The 24,707-nt window shown below is 39.8% G+C and overlaps 1 long non-coding RNA gene across 1 annotated transcript; it reads right to left on the bottom strand.

Moving 5' to 3' along the window:
- Window positions 1-8,552: 8,552 nt before the first annotated feature.
- LOC131347922 (uncharacterized) lies at window positions 8,553-19,408 on the bottom strand. The gene is made up of 5 exons (XR_009203864.1): window positions 19,332-19,408; window positions 19,164-19,236; window positions 9,561-9,664; window positions 9,028-9,073; window positions 8,553-8,890 (listed from the first exon to the last, which is right to left on the bottom strand). It is a non-coding gene; the product is annotated as an uncharacterized LOC131347922 (long non-coding RNA).
- Window positions 19,409-24,707: the final 5,299 nt, after the last annotated feature.

The following is a 24,707-nucleotide window of genomic DNA, read 5'->3' as shown; positions in this document are numbered from 1 at the left end:
GATTCTGTTGACACCAAGCTCATCAACAAGGACAAGAAGCGATGGCCAGAATTTTTTGACATTCCAAATTTCCCAGTTGATGTAGAATTCCAGAGTGAGACAGGCAAATCTTCTGTTTTTATGAGACCGTACTTACCTGAATGTACCAAGAGACATGAAGCATGGTATTTTGGAGAAACTTGCTGAGGAGATCTACAAATTTGATGCCTGTCCAAATGAAGAACGATGCTGTTCTGTGGCATTTGCACTCATAACAAAACATCCTTGTCTGAGGGAACCAGTCTCACCAGATGGGTGCTCTGGCTGGAAGAACAGCTTGATGTACAAAATGGGAAATTATCGCACTAAACTGAGAAAAGCTGGATGTGCAGAGGTTGCAATAAACACAGGGATAAAGTGCACCCCCACAAATGGCATCAAAAGGCCTCAAAAGACCAAAAAGGTATGAGGTGAATTACTTACCTAACCTACCTGAGGGCAGAATGAAGATGGACTAGAGGCTGAAAGAAAGCTCCTGGCTGAAGAAATGAAAAAACGGAACCCCAGTGGAACTGTTATTGTTTCAAAGATGGATCAGACTGTCCCACTGCGGAGACAGGGAGATTGTGGAGACTGAACCTCCAGTGAAAACCCTGAAGGAGGCGGTGGCCTGCCCTTTTTTCAGAGAGACAAGTAAGAACTGACACTTATACTGTATGCTTTTTTGTTTACACCCATAATAAATACCTAGTCTATTCACATGTTTTTATGTCTTTTTGCTGTGCATTGCAGGTATATGCAGAGTTCAACAGGATTGCCACCATAAATCTAGAAAATGACTTTTTTGATGCATTGGACCACTTCACACCACGCTTTGTCAGTATCTTCAAGTCCAAGAAAGGAAGTGTTGGAGAAAAATTAGCTGAAATTGTGCAGCAGATTGATTCAGGGGTAAGTCTTATAAAGGTTTCTTAATGTTATTTTTTGTTGAACTGTATTTTAAGAACTGGCAACTTGCAGTACTGTTAAAACACTAGGTCCTTTGCTCCTGATAAACTGTGTACCAGTTTTGGAGATTTCCACAAAAAAAAAAACATTTAGATGAAACTCTTTTCATGTATACTTTTGTGTTCATATTGTAATGTTGTATTATCCTGAACTTAATTTGTTCTTTCCTCTAGAAGCCAGATGTGACAGCACTATGTACCCTTGTTCTCAGAGGCCTCCCAGTACTACTTGGTGATGATCCGAGTAACTTCTACAACACTGCCTTTGTAAGTTCTCACACAGTTACAGAAAAATAAGAATATGGAATATGTCCCTGTGAGTTCAGTACTAGAAGGGAGCACAGTGGTGCATTGGGTAGTTCGGGTCCCTCACAGCAAGAATGTCCTGGGTTCAATCCAGCTGGGTGACAGGGGTGGAAGATTGGCAGCAGGAATCTTTCTGTGTGCAGTAAAATTATCCATGGCCCATGTGTTGATGCAGTGAAATTAATGAACAAGACTTGAAGGCTGTGTAGGCAGGACAGATAGATAATATTTCACTGTTGTAATGGAGTTTTTGTGTCACACCAGGATTCAAACGACAATGAGGGCTGGGCACAGGTGACTGTTGGCTTGCTGACTGTTGTCGGCAAAGATGCACCTGTGTCTTCAATTCATCTCCACTTAAACCCACTATCAACTGCCATCATTCTGGAAGGAGGTATTGTGATGGAAAATCTCACAAACCTACCACAAGCACTTTGCCTTTTGTTTGGCCTGTCTTATGCTCTCCACCTTGAATACCCAAGGGCCATGAGAAACACGTTAAACTTCATCCAGAGAGTGATGCTTAGGCTGGGAGAGAACAAACTCCCCAAGACTCCAAACTCTAAAAATCTCCTGTTGAGTTAGTGCAATTATTGAAGAGTTCTTTGAAAAGTTGTAGTAGTGTCAGTTGCTATTATTGCCATTGTTAAGTCATTATGGCACTTTTCTGAAATGGTTATTTTTTTGTTTTTGCTATTATTGTGTTAATAGGAAAAAAACACTCAGTTACCCAGTTACATAGAGGTTTTTAAATGCCTTATGCTCAGACTAATCCACTATAACTCTTCTTATAACAATTATAATTGTTCTTGCAATCCTGCTGCACACACAGCACTTTGCAACTGCAGGTGAAAAGGTTGCAAATGGTTTGGTTAAAAGCATCACGAAAGTGCATTTGATTGACTGAGTGATGGTTATGGCTATTAATTATGTGTATGAGAGTAGTGTCAGTTGCTATTTCTGCTAAGTAATTATGACACTTCTTTGAAACAAAAGTTTTGTTTTTGCTTTTGTTATTGGCCACATTCCTGACTGTTGTAACAGATGCAAATGTTTTAAACCTGTGAAAATTGAAGGTCTTTTGAGAAACAAACCTGTTCTAACTGTAATTGTGTGATTGTGTGTTACATATGTATTTTTACTTTGTACCTATACTCCACTACATAGGTATAAATTATAGTGAGTTGGCAGGCATTTTTTCATGTTTTAGATATAGATATTCCTTACAAAGTATACCTTCACTACATGTCTAATTATTTATTACCAAATGTAATGTTTTACTGAATGTTATTATTTGCAGCTAAAACAAGGCGTTTATTTACTGTTGCATTAAAAGTGATACATTTTAGTGTAGTTTGCATGCTATTATGAAGTAAATCTGACTGCTCTTAAAGTAAATAAAACTAGAAAATCGCAGTTACAGGAAATTTTACTTCAGTTAGCCTAACTTACATAATTGTGTTATTTGGAATACACACAACAGTAAAGTTTACATCATACAAGTTAGTATACTGAACTTGTACTTCTGAATACTCTATACTTACCCAATAGTACACATTAAGCAAATTGCAATGTACTTTGTACTAGTTTCTCTTAGTTACAGTAATTTGGATATAAGTATATTTTACTTTGTAAGCATTAGTTACTAGAACATACAATACTCAATTCTTCTGTACTCATTATTTTAAGTGCAACTGGTTTGCATGCTTTTTCAAGTAAGGTTAACTAATCGGATTTTATAGTGTATACTTGATCTGGAATAAAACATTCCATTAATAAAAAAAATATCAGTGAATTTTTTGAGGCATGTTTCATGAAGCCATAAGGTTAAGCTATTAAATGAAACCATTTTGTGCCATATCAGTGATTTGTGTGTTAAAAAGTAAAAAATCTGAGTGAATTTCTTCTGAGTGTGTTGAATCCATATTTTTGCCAGGGGTTGTATTAAGCATGTAGGGATTTCAAGGGGATAAAGGGGATCTAAATACATCACTAATCCTCTTGTGTACTGACTGTAGTTCCATTCAAACAAATACAGGTTACATCACAACCACTCCCAATGTAAATGTCACATGATTTACTGGAAAGCTTGACACTACCTGCTTCACCCTTCAGAGAGAGTCTGCCAAATGCCATAAATGTAAATCTCTACTGCAGATACAAAGTGAAATCAAACTGAAACAATGTCCATGTGTTGTATTGAAAATAGTACAACTCTAACTTCATTATAAATATGAGACAATCCATATACCATATAAAGAAAGCAGCTAACAAAGGGGAGGACAGAATAGTGTAAATTCACCTGTAAAATGAGAAATCAATAACAAACTTGACAAATTTGATCGGCAATTGCTCATGAGCTCGGGTAGCCACTCTCAGTTGGTCAATAGTTGCTACACACAGATCTCAAATCAGACATTTTGGGGTTTCAAGATGTGCTGATATTTTGAAGAAGCGCAAAGAAACAGACAATGTTGAGGACCATAGACACAGTGGCCAAGGAAACTCAATGCAGCAGATGAAAGACACATCACACTTCCCTTCAATATTAGAAGATGCCCAGCAGTGCCATCAGCAAAGAACTGGCAGAAACCAGTGGGACCCAGGAACACCCATCTACTGTCCTGAGAAGTCTGACCAGAAGTGGTCTTCATGAGGCTGCATTTCTGCAAAAGTTGTAGATTTGGTCAGATTCAATCCTCAGTGTTAAGAAATCCAGGCAGATACTTATCCATCATGCAACACCATCAGGGAGGTGTCTGATTGTCCCCAAATTCATTCTGCAGCATGACAGCGACCCCAAACATACAGTCAATGTCATTAAGAACTATTTTCAGTGTAGAGAAGAACATCCTCAAAGTGATGGTTTGTCCCGCACAGAGCCCTGACCTTAACATCATTGAGTCTGTCTATGATAACTTGAAGACACAGAAGAATTTGAGGCAGCTTACATCCACAGAAGATCTGTGGTTAGGTCCAAGATGTTTGGAACAATCTATGTGCTGAGTTCCTTCAAAAACTGTGTGCAAATGTACCTAGAAGAATCGATGCTGTTTTGCAGGCAAAAGGCTCACACTAAATATTGATTTAGATTTCTGTTCTGTTCGTTTCATTTCCATTTCATTTGATTGTTTCATTTAATTGTACTGAATTGGGCTGTAAGCACCAGCTGGGAACTCAAGTCAGAACTTTATCTTAATCAATACTGACTATGTTAGCAATAAAAACTATTTGGCATCACTAAGCCGCCTGATTTAGCTAACATACGGTGGCGCTAGCTAAGATACAGAAAAGTTAATATATTTATCCAAATGCAGAATGTGAACATAAAGATTATATAAGGACATCAAACATATAAAATATAAAGTCACATGAAGTGTTCACTCACCTGTGTGGGGTTGTGGAGGCAAAGCTCAGCCTGAGGTAAACTGCAGCCTGAGGTAAACTGCAGCATGAGGTAAACTGCAGCCTGAGGTAAACTGCTGTCTGAGGAAAACTGCAGCCTGAGGAAAACTGCAGCCTGAGGTAAACTGCAGCCTGAGGTAAACTACAGTCTGAGGTAAACTGCAGTCTGAGTTAAACTGCAGCCTGAGGTAAACTGCAGCCTGAGGTAAACTGCAGCCTGAGGTATACTGCAGCCTGAGGTAAACTGCAGCTTGAGGTAAACTGCAGTCTGAGGTAAACTGCAGCCTGAGGTATTCTGCAGCCTGAGGTATTCTGCAGCCTGAGGTATACTGCAGTCTGAGGTTAACTACTGTCTGAGAGTAAACTGCAGCCTGAGGTAAACTGCAGCCTGAGGTAAACTGCATTCTGAGGTAAACTGCAGTCTGAGGTAAACTGCAGCCTGAGGTATACTGCAGCCTGAGGTAAACTGCAGCCTGAGGTAAACTGCAGTCTGAGGTAAACTACTGTCTGAGGTAAACTGTTGTCTGAGGTAAACTGCAGCCTGAGGTAAACTGCAGTCTGAGGTAAACTGCATTCTGAGGTAAACTGCAGCCTGAGGTAAACTGCTGTCTGAGGTAAACTGCAGCCTGAGGTAAACTGCAGTCTGAGGGTAAACTGCTGTCTGAGGTAAACTGCATTCTGAGGTAAACTGCAGCCTGAGGTAAACTGCTGTCTGAGGTAAACTGCAGTCTGAGGTAAACTACAGTCTGAGGTAAACTGTTGTCTGAGGTAAACTGCTGTCTGAGGTATTCTGCAGCCTGAGGTAAACTGTTGTCTGAGGTAAACTGCAGCCTGAGGTAGACTGCAGCCTGAGGTAAACTGAGGTATACTGCAGCCTGAGGTAAACTGCAGCCTGAGGTGTACTGCAGCCTGAGGTAAACTGCGGTCTGAGGTAAACTGCAGCCTGAGGTAAACTGCAGCCTGAGGTAAACTGCAGTCTGAGGTAAACTGCAGCCTGAGGTAAACTGCAGTCTGAGGTAAACTGCAGCCTGAGGTAAACTGCAGCCTAAGGTAAACTGTTGTCTGAGGTAAACTGCTGTCTGAGGTATTCTTCAGCCTGAGGTAAACTGTTGTCTGAGGTAAACTGCAGCCTGAGGTATACTGAAGTCTGAGGTAAACTGAGGTATACTGCAGCCTGAGGTAAACTGCAGCCTGAGGTGTACTGCAGCCTGAGGTAAACTGCGGTCTGAGGGTAAACTGCAGTCTGAGGTAAACTGCAGCCGGAGGTAAACTGCAGTCTGAGGTAAACTGCAGTCAGAGGTAAACTGCAGTCTGAGGTAAACTGCAGCCTGAGGTAAACTGCAGTCTGAGGTAAACTACAGTCTGAGGTAAACTGCAGCCTGAGGTATACTGCAGCCTGAGGTAAACTGCAGTCTGAGGTAAACTGCAGTCTGAGGTAAACTACAGTCTGAGGTAAATATCAGTTGCTTGGTTTCAGTTGGTGCAGTAGCGGAGAGCTTGTGCATGTTTTGTTAGCGGTAAAATTTAAAGATAACAAAATCAGCACGTGATGCAGGCTGAAACTGAAAACAACCATAATAATAATAAAACACTACTGTTACTAATAATAAAAACAATAAATGTGTGGCTCATGGGATAGACACTTGATTCATCTCGCTATTTGTCAGAGGTGATTAACTGAATTATATAAATATTTTGTATTTAATTATGTTAAATATTTGAGGAATTATGCTTAATAATAAACAGTTATTTAACTATATTGTTTTTATATTAATAATTGTCATCTAAATTAATAGTCCTGAACTATTAACAATGTTAATAGCAAATATCAAAACATATTAACAGCTGTGTGAATAAATGTACACACAGTGCAATGAGAAATAAAGCGATATAAAGCGATAAAACACTGATATTTTAAAGCCTTTACTCCTTCAAGTAAAGAAATAAGATCAACACACACACACAATATAGAGTGTAAATCCCTGCAGAAGAGTTAAAGACTTGTACTTGTACAGTAATAATAAGAATCTGCAGAACATCTTTCATACTTTCATACAGAGTAAATATCTAAGATATCTAAGATTGTCTCTGATTCTTTCTGTAAAATATTTGCAATAAGTTCTGGCTGAATGAAAACAGGCAAAATGATGAGAGGTCACTAACATCAGTCAGGTAGCTTACAAAGCTAAATGGCCAGTTTACGTTTGTCTACATACTTTGAACTAAAAAACAGCTATGTTTCTACTTTGGGCTCCATCACTGTGTAGATGCTGGGGTTTGGTGATTAATCCCAGTGTTCCAAGAACAGAAACATTTTCTTTGTCAGATCAACATTATAGCACAGATATTTTTTGTATATATCAGCCCCCATTGCCTTTTGTAATTAGATTTTATTTCAATAGTATTAATAAAGAAAACATTGAGAAAATCATTTTAAGGATATTTTTATCATCTAATGCTAGAATCAAGCCACATACAGGGATGCAGAGGCCAAAGAAGCACAATTAATGATATGAAGACAAAGAAAATCAGAGGATTCATAGATACATTAATCTGGTAGAGGCTTCCTCTTTCATCATATGACTAAATAACTAATAAGAAAATAAACACCTCATCATAGAGTGATTTGTAGAGCACACTACACAGTACTGATGAAATGATCAGTGGACTGTTATTATGTAAAGTAATGATCTAGCCATTTCCTGCATACATCTACAGTCTAGTCTTGTCGGACTTCCCCTCTGCCTTTTTCTTCAATTCTTCAAGTTTCTGTACTATTTCTTCTTTACATTGAGTTTCCTTTGCTTCCTTACACAGGAGGTCCAGATCCTGAAGTTCAGACAGACCATCAGTCTTTAAAGCGATCTCCTGGAGGACATGAATACACTTATCACATTCTACCACCAGTCTGGTTATTTCTTTTTCTTGTTTGGAGATTGCTTCCTCTAATTGGCGTATCCAGCTCTTATTCTCATCAGACTCTTTCTTATAGTTCTTTTTCAGATCTTTCAAAGTCTTCTTGACCTCCCTGGTCTTCGTCTCATAGATTTTTCCTCTTTAACATGGTCAGTGTAGTGGCACTTTCCTGGACACACTGTGCAATAATTCTTAGTCATGACAGTACACCATGAAAGATCTCTGACCCACCAGCATCCTGGATAATGACAGTTCACCTCACACACACTGCAACAAGTAGCCTCTTTGCTCAAACCTGTTGGCGGGTCAATTGGTACCTTTTCTCTGTAGGACTCTTCAAATTCATGTTCAAGCTGCATTGCATTGATTTGTTTCCTTAAACTGGTGATGTGTTTGACTAGCTGCTTGCGGTGTATCAGCACACTTTTAGTATTCTTCAAACTTACAGGTTTGTTCCCCTTTAGAAAAGTCAAAAAGTCATCCATGCTTGTGTTGAACAGATCCCATGCTGCATGAAAACCTTGAATCAGTTGATCAGTTTCCTCTTCACAATCGAAATTCACAAAAATGTTTTCACAGTGACTGTTGTCGAACCTGAAATACACAGGCTCCTCATCATCAGTCTGGCGCATGGGATTTTGGCTTCTTTGATGGCTTTGATAGAATTTGTAGGCTTTGTTGGTGCATGTGTGATGAACACAACAAAGTTTTCTTCACATCATTGCTGAATAAGGAAAGAACAGCATTGAAAACATAGTTCTGTCTTGTATTGAGTCGAACCGTGCTGGATGACATCACCAGACACACGGCATCAACTTTATCAACCCTTTCACGGATCTCAGTAACTCAAGCAAACTTTCAGCAACTTTTAAATCCTCATCTGTACCTTCTGTTTTCCAAATCCAGGTGTGTCAATGATGGTCAGAGAAAATGGGCAGTGTTCAGTAAATAAATCATACACCGTTACTGTAGAGGTTTGAGATTGAGATTGGTTTTCTTTGTCTCTATGACCTCAAACCAAATTCTGTCTTTACTCTCAACACCAAGCATGTAGTTGACCATGGAGTTGATGAGAGTCGTCTTCCCCACTCCTGTTTCGCCAACCATTATCATGGTTTTATGAGGTTTGCTCTCATCTATTTCACCAAATGCCATTCTCTTCCAGACTTTCACTGTCAAGTAGAGTCCAGGTTTTTAGAATATATCTTGTGAGGAATCCTTTTATTTCCATTTTGTTTTTCATATATTTATGTTGTTGTTCCTTCTTTGAGGAGCTCCTAAGAAATTAGATCCATGTACAGAGAATTATAATAGATAAAAATATTAGATATAGATATAAAAGTGTTTGATTGCCTGCCATTTGTGATAAAGACTGAAGCTATAATGTAGATATTACAGAAAAATGAATCCTTACCCATGAGTGAAATGTTGACCGTCTTCCATGACTCTTTGTCGAGTGTCTAAATGTGAGAAAAGTTAAAAAAATACTTTCACTTAGAAATAATAAAATAATGTGTATTCCCTGTAGTTTGCTATTGCAACACACTGATTTGATCAAATACAGGAATGAAGATCGAGAGAACGAGAGAATATGAGGAGAATGTGTTCAACTTATAATTAATATTCCAATTTTCAGAACTGTTCATTATGATTAATTTCATGTCTTTATACAGAAACAGAAAGAAAATCAGAAGTCAGATTGTGATTGAATAATTAAGACCAGCTGCAGTTATTCACCAACTTCACTGTGCTCACTTTGGTCTTGAGTCCTAATATATTTCTACTTAAATATTCGTATAAATTAACATATCTATAATGACAACAACTGAACAGCAACTTTAAAGCATAACTGCAGCATCATTACATTTTAACAGCATGTCAAAGCCTGAATAACACTGTGAAGCATCATCACCTTCATTTAAATGGAAATCCAGTTTTATCACCTACCTTCTAATGTAGCTGTATACTTTTCCTCCTGTTCAGCTACAACACAGTAAAAATTCGACTGAGTAGAAAGCTGCCTGTGTGTATCTCAGCACCTCGACTGTCACCTAATTCACAGGAAATCAGTAAGGTATTCTGCTGAGAACGAGATGGCACAGCATTTCCTGAGACCTGGTCTGTCTTCCTCTCTACACAGCCATTTCTACAGCTACAGTTTCAACATGTACACCTTTAGTTTTACAAAAAATAAATAAATAAATAAACCATATAGACATTTTTGCTTGTCAAAGCCAGTAACATGTTAGTGTTGACTTCAGTGGAGATTTTACTCTCCTGTTTCCACCAATGTCACAACTCAAGAAATCAAATTACTTTGTACAACTACTCTGTGTGTGTGTGTCAGAAACTTTCTCCGATACCAATGTTGTTATTTTAGCATGATAAAACATCTTTATGGTGTATGAGTCATATGTTTATTATAGAGTATTAGAATGGTTGTTAAGAGCATGCAGAGCAGTATGAAAAAGTGTGGTCATTAAAAATGAGCACAAGGTGTGTTCAACTGTGCACACAAAGATAGCAAGTGTGAAGCAATGAACTGAATGTACAGAGAAAATGTTGCATGCCAGAGCTCTGGCTTTGCAGGAAATGAGCACTTACACAAGATGCAATTCATGCAACACAACCTCCTATCACATATCCTATTAATATAAATCTAAATATGTTGGCTTATTACATATACTGTATGTTAATAATTCCAGTGACTATTATGTGATTTTGACAATTAGGGACACTGTGTGGTCAGCTTGAGTTTTGGAAAGACTATCTAAAATAATAAATTATATAAAGAAGAAATTAACCGATTCATATGAATATTTTATTATTAGAGTGATTTTTACATTAAAAACCGTCTATTGTTTCTGTGTTACATAATTATATTAATTATAAATTATACCACTGCTATTTTCTCTTTATACTAATGACTGAGGACCCAGATGTTAAACTTCTGAAGTTTGCAGATGACACTATCTCCTTGGACTGAGCCAATGAGTCTGCATATCGGCAGGAAGTGGTGTATATCAGTATCCAACAGCCAAGTGTAATATGTAGAGACCTTCAAGTTTCTGGGTTCTACCACTTCCCAGGACATGAAATGTGAGAGCAACATAAACTCTATGCTCAAAAGCTTCCATGGAAGCTTGTCTTGAACTTGTATTTTTGCTAATAAAAGCTACGTTAATTAACTTTTACAGTAACAGGATTGAATAGCTATTGATTCTGTTTAAAGTGAATTTGAATAGTAAATAGTAATGTTAGTAAAGTTAGCTTTTTGAGTGTTATAGAGTTAACCAAGTAATGTGTCTGTAATTTGACTGATCTAAACCCAATACTGTTGTGAACTACTTTAAATTCAACTGTACCAGAAAACTGTACAAAATTCAGGATTTTGTACAAAACATGTAAACTCTCAAAACATGTAAACTCTATTATGAAAGAAGACACCTGGCTAAATTGAAATATACCTGATGATGCTATTAAGCTAGTGGGCCATAATTGAAAAACATTCCTTACTTAGAATTGTTATGGGTGCATACACACCACCATAGGGTAAAGTCAAGATCTACTACAGCATAACAATCAGCCAATTATCAGACATATTTAACAACATATTCAACCTCTCACTGTAGCAGATTAATATCTCCATATGCCTCAAATGTGCTCAAGAAGTCAGCAGTGAAATACAGGAATGTCTATTGCAGAGTTGTCCTGACTCCATAATGGGGTTTCTATATTTCAGCTCTACTTTTAAATAAGTAGACAGTTTCTTTTATTTTTATATGCTTGCAAGAGATTTATGTTTGAGATGAATATGATAGAATATAGATACAGATACAACGTTTAAAAAATGATTTAACACAGGTCCAGATTAAAGTTTAGAGGCACACTTTTGCCATATAGCTGGCCTGAAGCTCTGCATTAACCTGGGACTATTCATTAGAATCACATCATATTTTTCAGTTTTTAATCCAGACTCCTTTTTCTTACTGTTTCCTTATTTGTTATGTTCACCTCTGTACAGCAGTTTGGTCAACCCTTGGGTGTTTAAAAATAAATGTGATTGACTTCAAATTTGAATGCATATCCCTTGCTTGCAATAACTGCATTAATGCTGTTCACCCACAATTGTCGCATTTTTTTGTGAAGCTCTTCCAGGTTTGTAGAGCACCTTCTTTGAGTCATTGTTTGTTTCAGGGTGTTTCATCCTTCAGTCCTCTCTTTAAAATTTCGATAATACTCAGTGGGGTTAAGGTCTGATGATTAACTTGGCCAGTCTAAAACCTTTCACTTTTAATCCCTGATGATATCCTTTGTTGAGTTGCAATTGCATTTTAGATTATTATCTTACTGCATGGTGAAATTCCTCCCAATTAGATGTGATGCATTTCTCTGTAAATTGTTAAATGGAATGTATCTATGAATTTCTGAATTCATTCTGCTGCTGACACCATGAGCTCCATCATCACTAAAGATGTGAAAAGTGAGTGCAGTCCAGAAACAGCCATGCAAGTCCAAGCCATGACACTACCACAACTATGCTTGACAGGTGAGCTCATATGTTTCAGACCTTGAGTAGATCCTTCCATTGTCCATATGTTCTGGTCTGGTCTTCTGATTCTTACTGCTGATGAGTGCTTTACCTCTTGTGGTATGGTAGTTCTGTTCTCAAAGTCTTCTTGAAACAGTGGATTGTGATACCTTTACCCTGCCCTGTGGAGGGTGTTGAAGATGACTGTTGTTTTTGGTCCTTTCTAAACAGCTGTCATAATGCTTCTGTTTTCTGCTGCTATGGCCAACCTGCTCCATGTCTGGTTGTTAGAACACCAGTGTTTTATTTCTTCTTCAGAACATACCAACTGGTTGTATTGGCTATGACCAATGCATGTAAATGACTCTGATCAATTGTGCCTCTTTTCTCAGATTGCAAATGATTTTCTTTATTCCTGTGGACAGCTATTTGTTAGTTTATCCATTTTTGAACAAGAAACATTATGTTCAAGCTGCAAGGAGTCAAAGTTGCATCCTATTGCCTTCATTTCTCAAAGAAAAGTAAAAAAAGTAGTTCTGCCATGCCAAGAGGAGTTATGTAGGAAGCAGGGACATTTAGTCATAATCTGGCCAAAGTCGAGGCACTGACTCAAAGTTGTCCTCCATCCCTTTCTTGCGTACACAGATCATCTGAACCTGTAATATGTCAGGAGGGCCCAACACTTCTTACTAGGTGGGCTCCCTTATTCACCACATTCAATTTCTCAATATCCAACAGACCTGGAATTAAGAACAGTAAAGCAGATGCTTTGTCCAGAACACATGACCTACAAACCAAAGACCTGTCATTCCAACCCATTTTTGAGCCCACCTCCTTGGATGCTTTAATCCTCTGGGAGATTGACCAGAAGAAGTGCTACAGCAGGTGACCCTAGATCAAGCAACAAACCACCCAGGAAGTCATTTCCTAGGATGACTTTGGGTCTTAAGCAAGCCCATTACCACATACCCCAAATGAATACTTTAATTACTCAATTCCCAGCTCATAAGGGCCCTTACCATATACCTCTGACATCCTCCTTCAATGCATCTACCATGCACTCTTGCTCTTCCAGTATTCAGTTTTTCACTGTGCTGTCATTAACAGTCAATGTCTTGAGACTGTTTAGCCTTCCATTACATTATAGTTGTTGTTTGTATATAGTCTATGCATTTAGCAGGTTTCACTGAAGTGTAGATTCCTGTTAGTGGTCAGCAACATATTTAGCATTAGAGTGTTTTTCGTTAGTGTATACATCACTATTGATTATGTTAGTTTGTACAGCCATTTTCTCATTCCTCTGTGTGTTCAATAAACCACTGCTTGCCTGACTTAAAGCCTACCTGCCTGGAGTTTTCCATGTTATAACCACCATACATATACATTTTATGTCTGCCTGAAATATTTCCCCAGTGCATAAAATATTATTATCCAGACAATGTGAGGTTGTGCATGTATATGTGAACACACTCTTTACCCATGACCTCAAAGGCTGACTTAACTTCAGCAAATGTTTAGTGCAATCATGGTGTGGCTTTATGAACTTAAGCCACTTTTAACATTATGTTTTAAAGTGTACTTTATAGGCAAATGCAATCTCAGCACATGCAGCCTCTGCATCATACATCTGGGTATTCATGACTCACAAGACACACTGGCAAAAATTCGATAAGCATTATATCAGCTACATCAAATGTTTGCTAAGCAATGAATAGTAATTTATTATTAAACTAATTTAGTCTTAGCTGCCTTGGTTTATGCCATTACTTTCCTTTTGAAAGTTGCACTATCTGTACTATGAGCTACCTTACATTTTAAAATAACTTGTAAAAATTTACAAACCCCAAAAAAAATTTACAAACCCAGAGCAGGAGTAAAATATGAGCATTGGGCCTCATTAATCAATTTAGATTTCATAAATTGTGCAAAAACTCTGTACTATGTGATAGAAGAGCTCACCCGCTGCCCAAAAGAAACCAGAAATGCTCCTCACACAACTGCCATCTGGTTTGCAAATTGGTGGGATGGCCCCTGTTTTTGAGCTGATCCCAAAGTTGCCTGTACCCCTCTGAAGAGGGGAAGTGGGATTGAAGTGGGATTCTGAAGTGGGATTCCCTACTTCCCAAACTGCCACAACCACTGAAGATTGATGACAACGAAAGTACAGAGGGTCTGCATAGCTCACAGTGGATGGGACACCACCTCATCTTCAAAAGGTGAGACACAACACCCTAGACACTGTAGCTCCACTTTAAAGGAAATAATTAAAGAGAAGAAACTAGCACCCTGGTACAACGACCACACACAAGCTTTAAAACAATCAGCTAGGAAACTAGAACATAAATGGCGTCAAACTAAATTAGCAGTATTTCAGTTAGCATGGAAGGAAAGCCTTCTGAGATACAAAAATTCTCTTAGTGCTGCTAGATCAGCGTATCTCTCTGCCCTAATCGAAGATAATAAAAACAATCCTAAATTTTTATTTAGCACTGTAGCAAAACTAACTAGGAGTAAAACCAGTGTAGAAAAGTGCACACCATCTACATTTAGCAGCAATGACTTCATGAATTTTTTCAGTGAAACAATTGATAATATCAGGCAAAAAATTTAGACTATTAATTTAAAGCCAAATTATTTGATAGATAATCCTGTAGATAATATAGCTGATCTCTGATCTCTGATTTCTGATCAGAGCTTAGAGTGCTTCACTCCACTTCAAGAGCCTGATCTAATTTCACTAATTTCTTCTTCAAAACTTTCAACCTGCATCCTAGATCCTTTACCCACGTCTTTCCTTAAACAGATATTACCAGTAGTTACTGAACCCCTTCTAAAAGTAATTAATTCTTCTCTAAGCTCTGGCTATGTGCCTAAATCTTTTAAACTAGCAGTTATCAAACCCTTGATTAAAAACCGGACTTGACCCTGTCAGCCGTCTAACTATAGACCGATATCAAACCTGCCCTTTATCTCCAAGATCCTAGAAAAGGCTGTAGCACAGCAGTTACGTTCAGACCTGCATAGAAATAACATTTATGAAATGTATCAGTCAGGATTCAGGCCTCATCAAAGCACAGAGACAGCACTGGTTAAAATGGTAAATGGCCTGTTACTGGCTTCTGATCAGGGTTGTGACTCCTTACTGGTGTTACTCAATCTTAGTGCAGCTTTTGACACCACTGACCACACTGTTCTACTTGATAGACTAGAACATGTTGTTCATGTTAAAGGAACAGCCCTCTCCTGGCTCAGGTCTTATTTGACTGCCTGTTATCAGTTTGTAGATCTAGATGGTGACTTCTCCATGCATACCAAGGTTATGTTCGGTGTTCCACAATGTTCTGTCTTAGGCCAACTGATTTTCTCCTTATATATGCTACCCCTTGGTGTAATTTTTAAGTAAACAAGGTATTAGCTTCCACTGTTATGCCAACAACACACAGCTATATGATTCAGCTAAGTCAGATGAGAGAAACTTATTAAGTGTGAAGCTTATTAAGATTGAAGAATGTGTAATGGACATTAGAAATTGGATGCTTACTAACTTCCTCCTGCTTAACTCTGACAAGACAGAGGTGCTTGTTCTAGGACAAGATGCAGCTAGAAGTAAGCTTTCTGATTACAGAGTAACTGTGGATGGTCTTTCGGTTTCATATTTCACCATGCCTACTCCGATCAAAGCTAACACTCCTGAGCTACCAGTGTTCTGAGTTGCCAGTGTGACCACTGGCTCTACCCTGGTCAGAGTCTAAATCGCTTGGTGGTGCTAACTGATGCTGTTAATGGATCTGTGTGGACAGCCTGTGACCAGGAGACAGCCATGGCCAGAGCCACTTGGGGACTTTCACACCGTCACAGATCTGCCGTTGCATCCAGTCAACATGTAACAGCAAAGAATTAGTGTCTATAATGAACTCAGATACTATACTGACCTAATAGTTCCCCATAAGCCCTTGGTTGCTGTTGTAGAAAGGACATTATTTAGTTACATTTACATTATGTAGTGTCCAGTGTCACCCAAATGAGGATGGGTTTCTTTCTGAGCCTGGTTCCTTTCAAAGTTTCTTCCTCACATCATCACAGGGAGTTTTATAAATAGGGATAAAATACTTTAATTTAAACTATATATATATATATACACTATATTGCCAAAAGTATTCGCTCACCCATCCAAATAATCAGAATCAGGTGTTCCAATCACTTCCATGGCCACAGGTGTATAAAATCAAGCACCTAGGCATGCAGACTGTTTTTACAAACATTTGTGAAAGAATGGAGTCGCTCTCAGGAGCTCAGTGAATTCCAGCGTGGAACTGTGATAGGATGCCACCTGTGCAACAAATCCAGTCGTGAAATTTCCTCGCTCCTAAATATTCCACAGTCAACTGTCAGCTGTATTATAAGAACGTGGAAGTGTTTGGGAGCGACAGCAACTCAGCCACGAAGTGGTAGGCCACGTAAACTGACGGAGCGGGGTCAGCGGATGCTGAGGAGCATAGTGCGAAGAGGTCGCCAACTTTCTGCAGAGTCAATCGCTACAGACCTCCAAACTTCATGTGGCCTTCAGATTAGCTCAAGAACAGTGCGCAGAGAGCTTCATGGAATGGGTTTCCATGGCCGAGCAGCTGCATCCAAGCCATACATCACCAAGTGCAATGCAAAGCGTCGGATGCAGTGGTGTAAGCTGCGCCGCCACTGGACTCTAGAGCAGTGGAGGCAGCGTTCTCTGGAGTGACGAATCGCGCTTCTCCATCTGGCAATCTGATGGGCGAGTCTGGATTGGGCGGGTGCCAGGAGAACGGTATTTGTCTGGCTGCATTGTGCCAAGTGTAAAGTTTGGAGGAGACGGGATTATGGTGTGGGGTTGTTTTTCAGGAGCTGGGCTTGGCCCCTTAGTTCCAGTGAAAGGAACTCTGAATGCTTCAGCATACCAAGACATTTTGGACAATTCCATGTTCCCAACTTTGTGGGAACAGTTTGGAGCTGGCCCCTTCCTCTTCCAACATGACTGTGCACCAGTGACCAAAGCAAGGTCCATAAAGACATGGATGACAGAGTCTGGTGTGGAGGAACTTGACTGGCCTGCACAGAGTCCTGACCTCAACCCGATAGAACACCTTTGGGATGAATTAGAGTGGAGACTGAGAGCCAGGCCTTCTCGTCCAACATCAGTGTGTGACCTCACAAATGCGCTTCTGGAAGAATGGTCAAAAATTCCCATAAACACACTCCTAAACCTTGTGGACAGCCTTCCCAGAAGAGTTGAAGCTGTTATAGCTGCAAAGGGTGGACCGACGTCATATTGAACCCTATGGATTAGGAATGGGATGTCACTTAAGTTCATATGAGAGTCAAGGCAGGTGAGCGAATACTTTTGGCAATATAGTGTATATATATATAGCTGCTTTGGGATATTGTCCATTGTTAAAAGTGCTAAACAAAAATATTTAATTGAATTAAATTGTGTAAAGACTTCCAGATCAAGGATCTTGTGAAGAGACTGGAGAGGGCCAACCTTACCATGCTCAACCTCACAAAGGGTATTGGCAGGTCTCTCTAGCTCCAGAAGCCAAACCACAGACCAGCATCAGCACAGCCAGTGGCCAAGGTGCAATACAATGTTCTCCCCTTTGGTCTTCATGGAGCTCCTGTGACATTCTAGCACCTCATGGACATTGTGTTAAGGCACCACTGCCAGTATTACTTGACCTATTTAGATGATATTTGACTCCATTCCTTCACCTGGCCTGATTATTTGTACTACCTAGGGAGGTCTTGGGAGCCCTCTGGAAAGCAGGCCTAATGGCCAGCCTGTGGAAATGCCACCGGGGCTGACCAAGGCACAGTACCTGTGATACAGCAGGAGAGAAAATTCAGAGAATATCCCCAGCCCACCAGCAAGAAACAGGTACATGCCTTCTTGTGGTTGGTGGGCTACTACTGACAACAAAACTTTCTTTTCTCTCAGACCTTACAAAAAGGCCAATCTGACCAAGTGCAGTGGACCAACAAAACAGAGCTCAGGAGAGGACTCACAAGCTCTGTGCTGAGGAACACCGACTTTAGCCTCCTCTTTGTTGTATACACAGATAGCTTTACTCCCAATGCCACTACTAGCCTGCTCCTTAATGCATAATATTTGCATCATTTTTAAAGTGCATAATATTTCTGCAACTGGATTGACTTCAAATCATATAATGTACTTTAAGTTCTATAATTCTAATTTAATATATTGTCAATTTTAAATTGTTTATTTTTATTATGTTTGAAGCATTTAGCATATGCTCTTATCCAGAACTAAAACAGCTTACAGAACTAAAGTCTTTATTCAAAACCTCAAAATCCTCATACTAGTTCACTAAAATAGGGACTAACCATTACCACTGAGAAGATTCAGTGAAAACCATTTATGGGCATTAGCAAAGAATATAAAAAACCTGAGCCAACACAAACCCATAAATTAAGACAAATAAAAATATTCAATTAATTATGACTAAAGAAATAAAACCATATAAATGTTGGTGCTGGTCTATCTACAAGCCTGTCTACATGGAACTCTAAGCTATAAACAAACATCTCAGCTGACAGCAGATTCATTGCTCACTAATTGTTATTAATGTTATATGTTGTTAAATATTCTTTAAATAATGACAGAATTGTGTGTAATGTTGTTGTTGTGGGTGTACATGTCTGCAGTAGGAGAATGCTCTAGTTCATGGGACCTTGCACTCATTTTTATTGACCATGTTTGCGAGGTACTTCTGTATGCACATTTGCTATAAAACTATTGCTATTAAAACAAAACTTACACTCTAATACTTTACTCACAGCTTTATAGAAACACTTACCTGTAGTAGTGTCTCCAGCACTACTCAATCCAATGTAGCTAATGAACTTTATTTATTCTGATCTGTGACAGTTCTGTACATTATTGGTACCAAAAACCATTCATAATTCTGCCTCTAGCAACACTTCTAAGTTTTTGCGTGTGTTGAGGAATAATTAAAAGGAAACCTTACTGAAAAGAAGAATACTGGTACTCTGCCATGGTGTTTCTAGACAACAGCAGCACACAGCTGGTATTGCTTAAATCTAATTATGGAAAAAGAAAGGTTGTTTCGTCAGACTAAAATAAATTATTCATAGTATAAAGCAATTTCAGATTAAAAATAAAAATAAAATTTTACCTGTTTTAAAAACTGAAAAGCTCCTTTTCCGTTATAATGCACCAGGTTTTAGACAGAGGTCTAACACATCACCAATACTCTTTTGTAATAACCGTACTTTTATTTGGACAAAAACAAGTTACATCATGCAGCCCCACAGTGGGAGGTGTCAGATGATTTACAGGAATTCTCCACTGCAGTTACGAAGTGAAAACGAATGTGCTTGTGACTGTTATTTTATTTGGCCAAAAACAAGTTACATCATGCAGCCCTCCCACAGTGGGATGGTCAGTGGGAAGTGTCTAATGATTTACAGGAAATCTCCACTGCAGTTATGAAGTGAAAGCAGATGTACTTGTGTTTGTATTGCAAACAGTACAATACAGCTGTAACTTTATTTTAAATATTTTATTATAAACATAAGCCAATTCACATCCCATATAAAGAAATGCTAACAAAGGGTGAGGACAGTATAGTGTACATTCACCTGTATTTTGTGCTCAGGTCAAGAACGTCATCTTCACCTTCATTGTCTCCCGCTTATCTGGAGTTGGATTTGTGCTGCTGCTGCACCAATCCGTCTGTCAATCTCAAGCTCCATCCTTCCCTCACTCATAAATAAAACCCCAAAATAAGGTAAGAACTTACAGAATTTAATTTTTGTTTGAGGCTTGTGGAATCTCTGATACTGCAAAAGTTTTAGCCACTTATCCCAATTTGCAGGTTGATTTTTACCTTATAATTCATACAGTTTGCAGTGAGTGACTGATGCCATGATGGTGGGAATTTAGCTCGGTTATAGTCAGCAACATTTATATTCCATCTCAGGCAGACAAGGACACTGCCTTGTGGGAACTACAGTGGTACCTCTGTGTTCGACCTTAATTCGTTCCAAAAGTCTAGTCGAATACAGATTTGGTCAAAAACCAAATTATTTTTCCCCAAAGGAAATAATGTAAAACGAATTAATCTGTTTCAACTTGATGGCTGACTTTCCTCTTGGCAACAGTGATGCCTGATTTCCCCTTTTTCGGAGACATGGCTACTGAAATTATACCACAAAAGTTAGTGTGGGGTTATAACACAAGCACTCACAGATGATGCTTTCAGAACTGATGACCCACGTAAACTGCTTCATCTGTATTGTCTACGCCAGGGTACACCGCATGGAAAGCGTGTGCAGCATGGGCATCGCTTCGCCATTTTAAAAATTTTTACTCAGCACCCTAAAATTCTGTGATTCTCCATAAATTCTACACAAATTCATGATCTCCTCAGTCCCCTTTAAATTTCATATGAAAGCGATGGCAGACTTCGGCTCCTCCCGTCTTTCAGCGTGTTCTTCAATCAGTAGACCGCAGTGTCACAGAGCAAGGATCAGAGGACAAGAGTGTGTGTGTGTGTGTGTGTGTGTGTATGTGTGTTTCGTGTTTGGCTTGTTCAGTACTGAAATGTTATACACATCTATGCAATACAGTGGAATGCTGCAATAAGTTTACCATCCTACCCTGTTAGTCAAACCTTTATTTATTTATTTTTACTATTATACCCTCATTGGGGGCTGAGCCCCCTTAAATAAAAATTCATTATTCAATTTTCATTGCAATCCTGTATGAAACAAGAACTGGCGTATACAGGAAATATTTTTGTACACCGAGGTCAAATTGACTTGAAAATTTGAATCAAATACCGAAAATTCGAACACAGGGGTGGTCGAGGACCGAGTGGCACTGTACATGAGTTCTCACTCTGCAACTGACAACACCATGATGCTGTGCCCATCACAAGTTTGAGCACCAACCTCAAGTTTGGGAGGTTTTGCCATTGATGGATTTGATGCAATTGGTGGCCACTTTACTTCATTGTCTTTTAAAGGCAATTTTGTATGTACACATTCATACATACATACATACAACAGCAACACAACACACATTAGAGAGTAGTACTAACCACCTTTCGTTAAAGTATATTTTGACAATTCTAGGTGAAAGTTAGTCCAATCAGAGCAGCGCTCGTCATGAAGTCCTGCCCCTTTCATCCAATCAGAACGCATTGTGATAGGAAGTCCCGCCTCCTTCGGACCAATGAGATTCTTCTATTTTCGGATATCCTGCCCGATTCCCCGCCCAATTTTTGAATATCCGTTCCACGCGCACCAGGGTTCCGTTCGCGGCGCTTCAGGGTGTGCGGCGTGAATGCGAGGCGAAAGTTTTGGACAGTGAGCAAGGGTGCGTCTCATGCAGCTGTGTCTTGAACTTATGGTGTGATTTTAAACATTTTATTAAAAACCTTTATTTTTTCATTTGTGAAAGCGTAAGCGGTTATATGCAAAGAGGATTAATGGCATATCACGGGAGTTCTAACCCTCGGGGGTTTAGTATAAAGAAGACTTGAGCGAGAGAGGAGAAGAGCGAAAAGAGAGATAGAAAGAGAAAAATGGACCCGGCTGCGGCGCGTGCTTAAGAGAATCAGGCCTACCGGCTCATACCGAAGGCGTCAGAAGATGTAGAGGAAGAGATGTCCGATCCTCCTTCATCTCCGGAGGACAGTTATGCCGTTCCTTTACCACCAACCCCTCCCGCGACCCCTCAGTCCTGCGCAACAGCTTTCACCCTCTCGCTCCGAGGAATCCACAAAAAAAAAAATGACCACGGGCCTGATGAAAGCCAACGCTCTCTACCCCCTCTCACGCGTCATCGTTGAAAACATACTCTGTACTGGCAAACTCTAGGATATGTAACCAGGAGAATCTATTTCTCGGAACCACTCCTAAATACATGGTTTTAGGTATGGTGCATCACAAAGCCTTCACAGGGAGAAGAGACCTATCCCTTTTAACTTTGTACATAACGACGTGGAATACTTGGCTCTGTGTCAGGACGGCTGACAGATCCTCCAAGGCTTTCCAGCCACAATTAACAACCGACAATCCGTCAGAGAGTTTTACAACATGTTCATGTCTACCGGGAGACATCTTAAAGATTTACCTCTGTGTATTAACCGCAAGGATTTTAACGCCGGCTACACTCTGTTCGCTTTCTCAACCCGCCCGGCGACAATGGCGAAAACATCAAGTATCACACGGGACAATTGCAACATCGACTGTCTACCGTATGCGGTCAGCACTGCGTCTATTATCTTTACCACCGAGCCAGAGGCTTATCTTTCGAACAAGTATTGTCTCTGTCTGACGAGGATGTTATAAAAATGATATTATGGTGCGTGATTTTGTGAAAAAATGTGGGGTTAAAAATAAAAGAGAGGGGCAGCGTTGTTATTCTTTATCGACTTATGAAAACAAGTTGTGAAAATGAAAGACCGTACACATAATGATTCGTCTAATAAATCTCTTTATTGATGAAATAATTGTCTCTGTCGATTATTATTGTGAATACTCGATCCACGAGGGGACAGAATGATTCTTTTTCTGCTCCTGAGCTTCTTAGAAACTTGAGGCTCAGAGGGCGTGATCCAAGGCGGGGATGGCGATGGATTCTCCTTTTCCGAGGTCCTTACGCGATGTGTTTTTAATCTCTCCTTCTGGGAGGCGGTATTGATTGCGAGCATGCGGGTTATTCACCGAGTATTCAAAAATTGCGACCAACCGGTGGGAGGGTGATTTTTTCTTATAGGAGAGAAAGATGTTTGAATAAATCGATCATATGAGACCCTTTCGCCGTCTCACCTTAATAAACAAATTCCCCCTTCGAATTCCAAACCCCGCTGCTCTCCTTTAATTTGTCAACGATGTATCCGGCGTTCTTGCGATCCTGAGGAGGCAGGCTTTTCAAAACCTCATCCCCGTGCGGTCGAAATCGGCCCGTCGATCACAGCGTGCTTTGTGCGCCGAGGTGGAGAAGCGGCGTCCAGCGAGGGCGTGCATCCCCCTCCTCCTCCTCCTCCTCTCCATCCACGTTTCTCCCTGTTTCTAACCCTATGCTCGTCTCGTTGATCCTGCTTCAGCAACGTCAAATATATCCACAGCAAAGCATCGTATTTTTATTTATTCATAAGAACTCAAACCCTTGTTCGTTTAATACCTCCCTCATTTTACCGTCCAAATCGTCTTGGCCGTTTCTCTGACCGTAGGTGGGTGTCATACCATTTAATAGGCGGGGAGAGGCGAGAATCATTTTCTGAGCTTTCTTCAAAGTCGTTTTTTACTGTCTACTAGAGAGTTCACCGATAAGATTCGATCAGAGGTATGGCGGTCGAGAGCAAAGGTAAAAGAAACCCGCCCGTCTGTTTCTTCAGAACCCTGCGTTTGCTCTTTAAACAGGTTTTTCATCCGCCAACAGCCTGATAATTTTTCTCCACTTTTTGAGTTTTTTGTATTGCAAAGGGGTTAAGGGGTTGTTACCCTTGAGAAGGTTTAAAGAGATCTCGCTAGCGTTCTGATAAAGTCGTGAGAGCAGTATTCGAGAACATCTTTACGTTTCCTGGGGCGGCGTGGTACAGAAGCGGCAAGCAAGGAGCGTTCGCTTTTTATATGAGGCGTCATGCCTTAGATTTTTGGGGCGTACACCCTATCGCTATCTGTCTCGTGCCGTCGATCTTTGATGAGGAAGCAGCCGGTCCTCAGCCTGTAGCGATCTGGAGCGCGTCGGGGTGAGGTCGACAATTAAATAGCCGTGAGGATCTCTCGTAGCATCTTGAGGCTTTCCAGGAAATAACCGTTTTGTGAGGGAAAGATCTGATGGGCTAATACGCTCGCCTGTAGTTTATCCCGAGGGTTTTTAAACATTACCAGATAATTACAGTTCAGGCTGATGGTGCGGTTGTGCTTACCTCGCTGAAAGCGTTCTGAGTCAGCATCATGGCGCTCATTTTTCTGTGATGTCTATACTGAGTGAAAATTTTAACCACTTCAGGATGCTCGGATGCTTGAAAGATGGCGTCGTCCAGAATGATCAAATGGTTTAAGTCGTGAGGAAACAGGCTTTCATCTTCAAAAGAATCAGGAAGCCCTTCTGATTCTTCTGATTCTGATTCTCATTCTTCTGATAATCTTTTTATTCATCTTTGCAATTCATCATACATAGGCTGGTAAGAAGTGTAGACCCACACAATGTTTTGGGGACTACGTTCATGACACTCTCACAATTTTCCAATACACTTTTCACAAAATAGGTTTTCCCACACCGGCTAGGGCCGCTATCATACAAGAGAAAGGACAGATGAACCTGTGTTGAAATCTGTTTCTTCTATAACATCGAGATCGACATTTTATTTATTTGCCCCTCTATAAATTTTATTTGGTTAATATCCGTGCGGTAGAGTAGTACCGTCTGGAAAGAGTCGTCATTTGTCGTATACAACCGAAGCTTTTCTAAAATGGCGAGTTTTTAATGAGAAGCCCTTTTTATCACGAGTTATCCCCTGCTGAGGAATCTCGAT

The sequence above is a fragment of the Hemibagrus wyckioides genome, linkage group LG01, assembly GCF_019097595.1.
Source record: "Hemibagrus wyckioides isolate EC202008001 linkage group LG01, SWU_Hwy_1.0, whole genome shotgun sequence".
Lineage (NCBI taxonomy): Eukaryota > Metazoa > Chordata > Actinopteri > Siluriformes > Bagridae > Hemibagrus > Hemibagrus wyckioides.
Note: the sequence above shows the minus strand (reverse complement) of the source record. Positions and strands in the feature narration are given on the sequence as shown.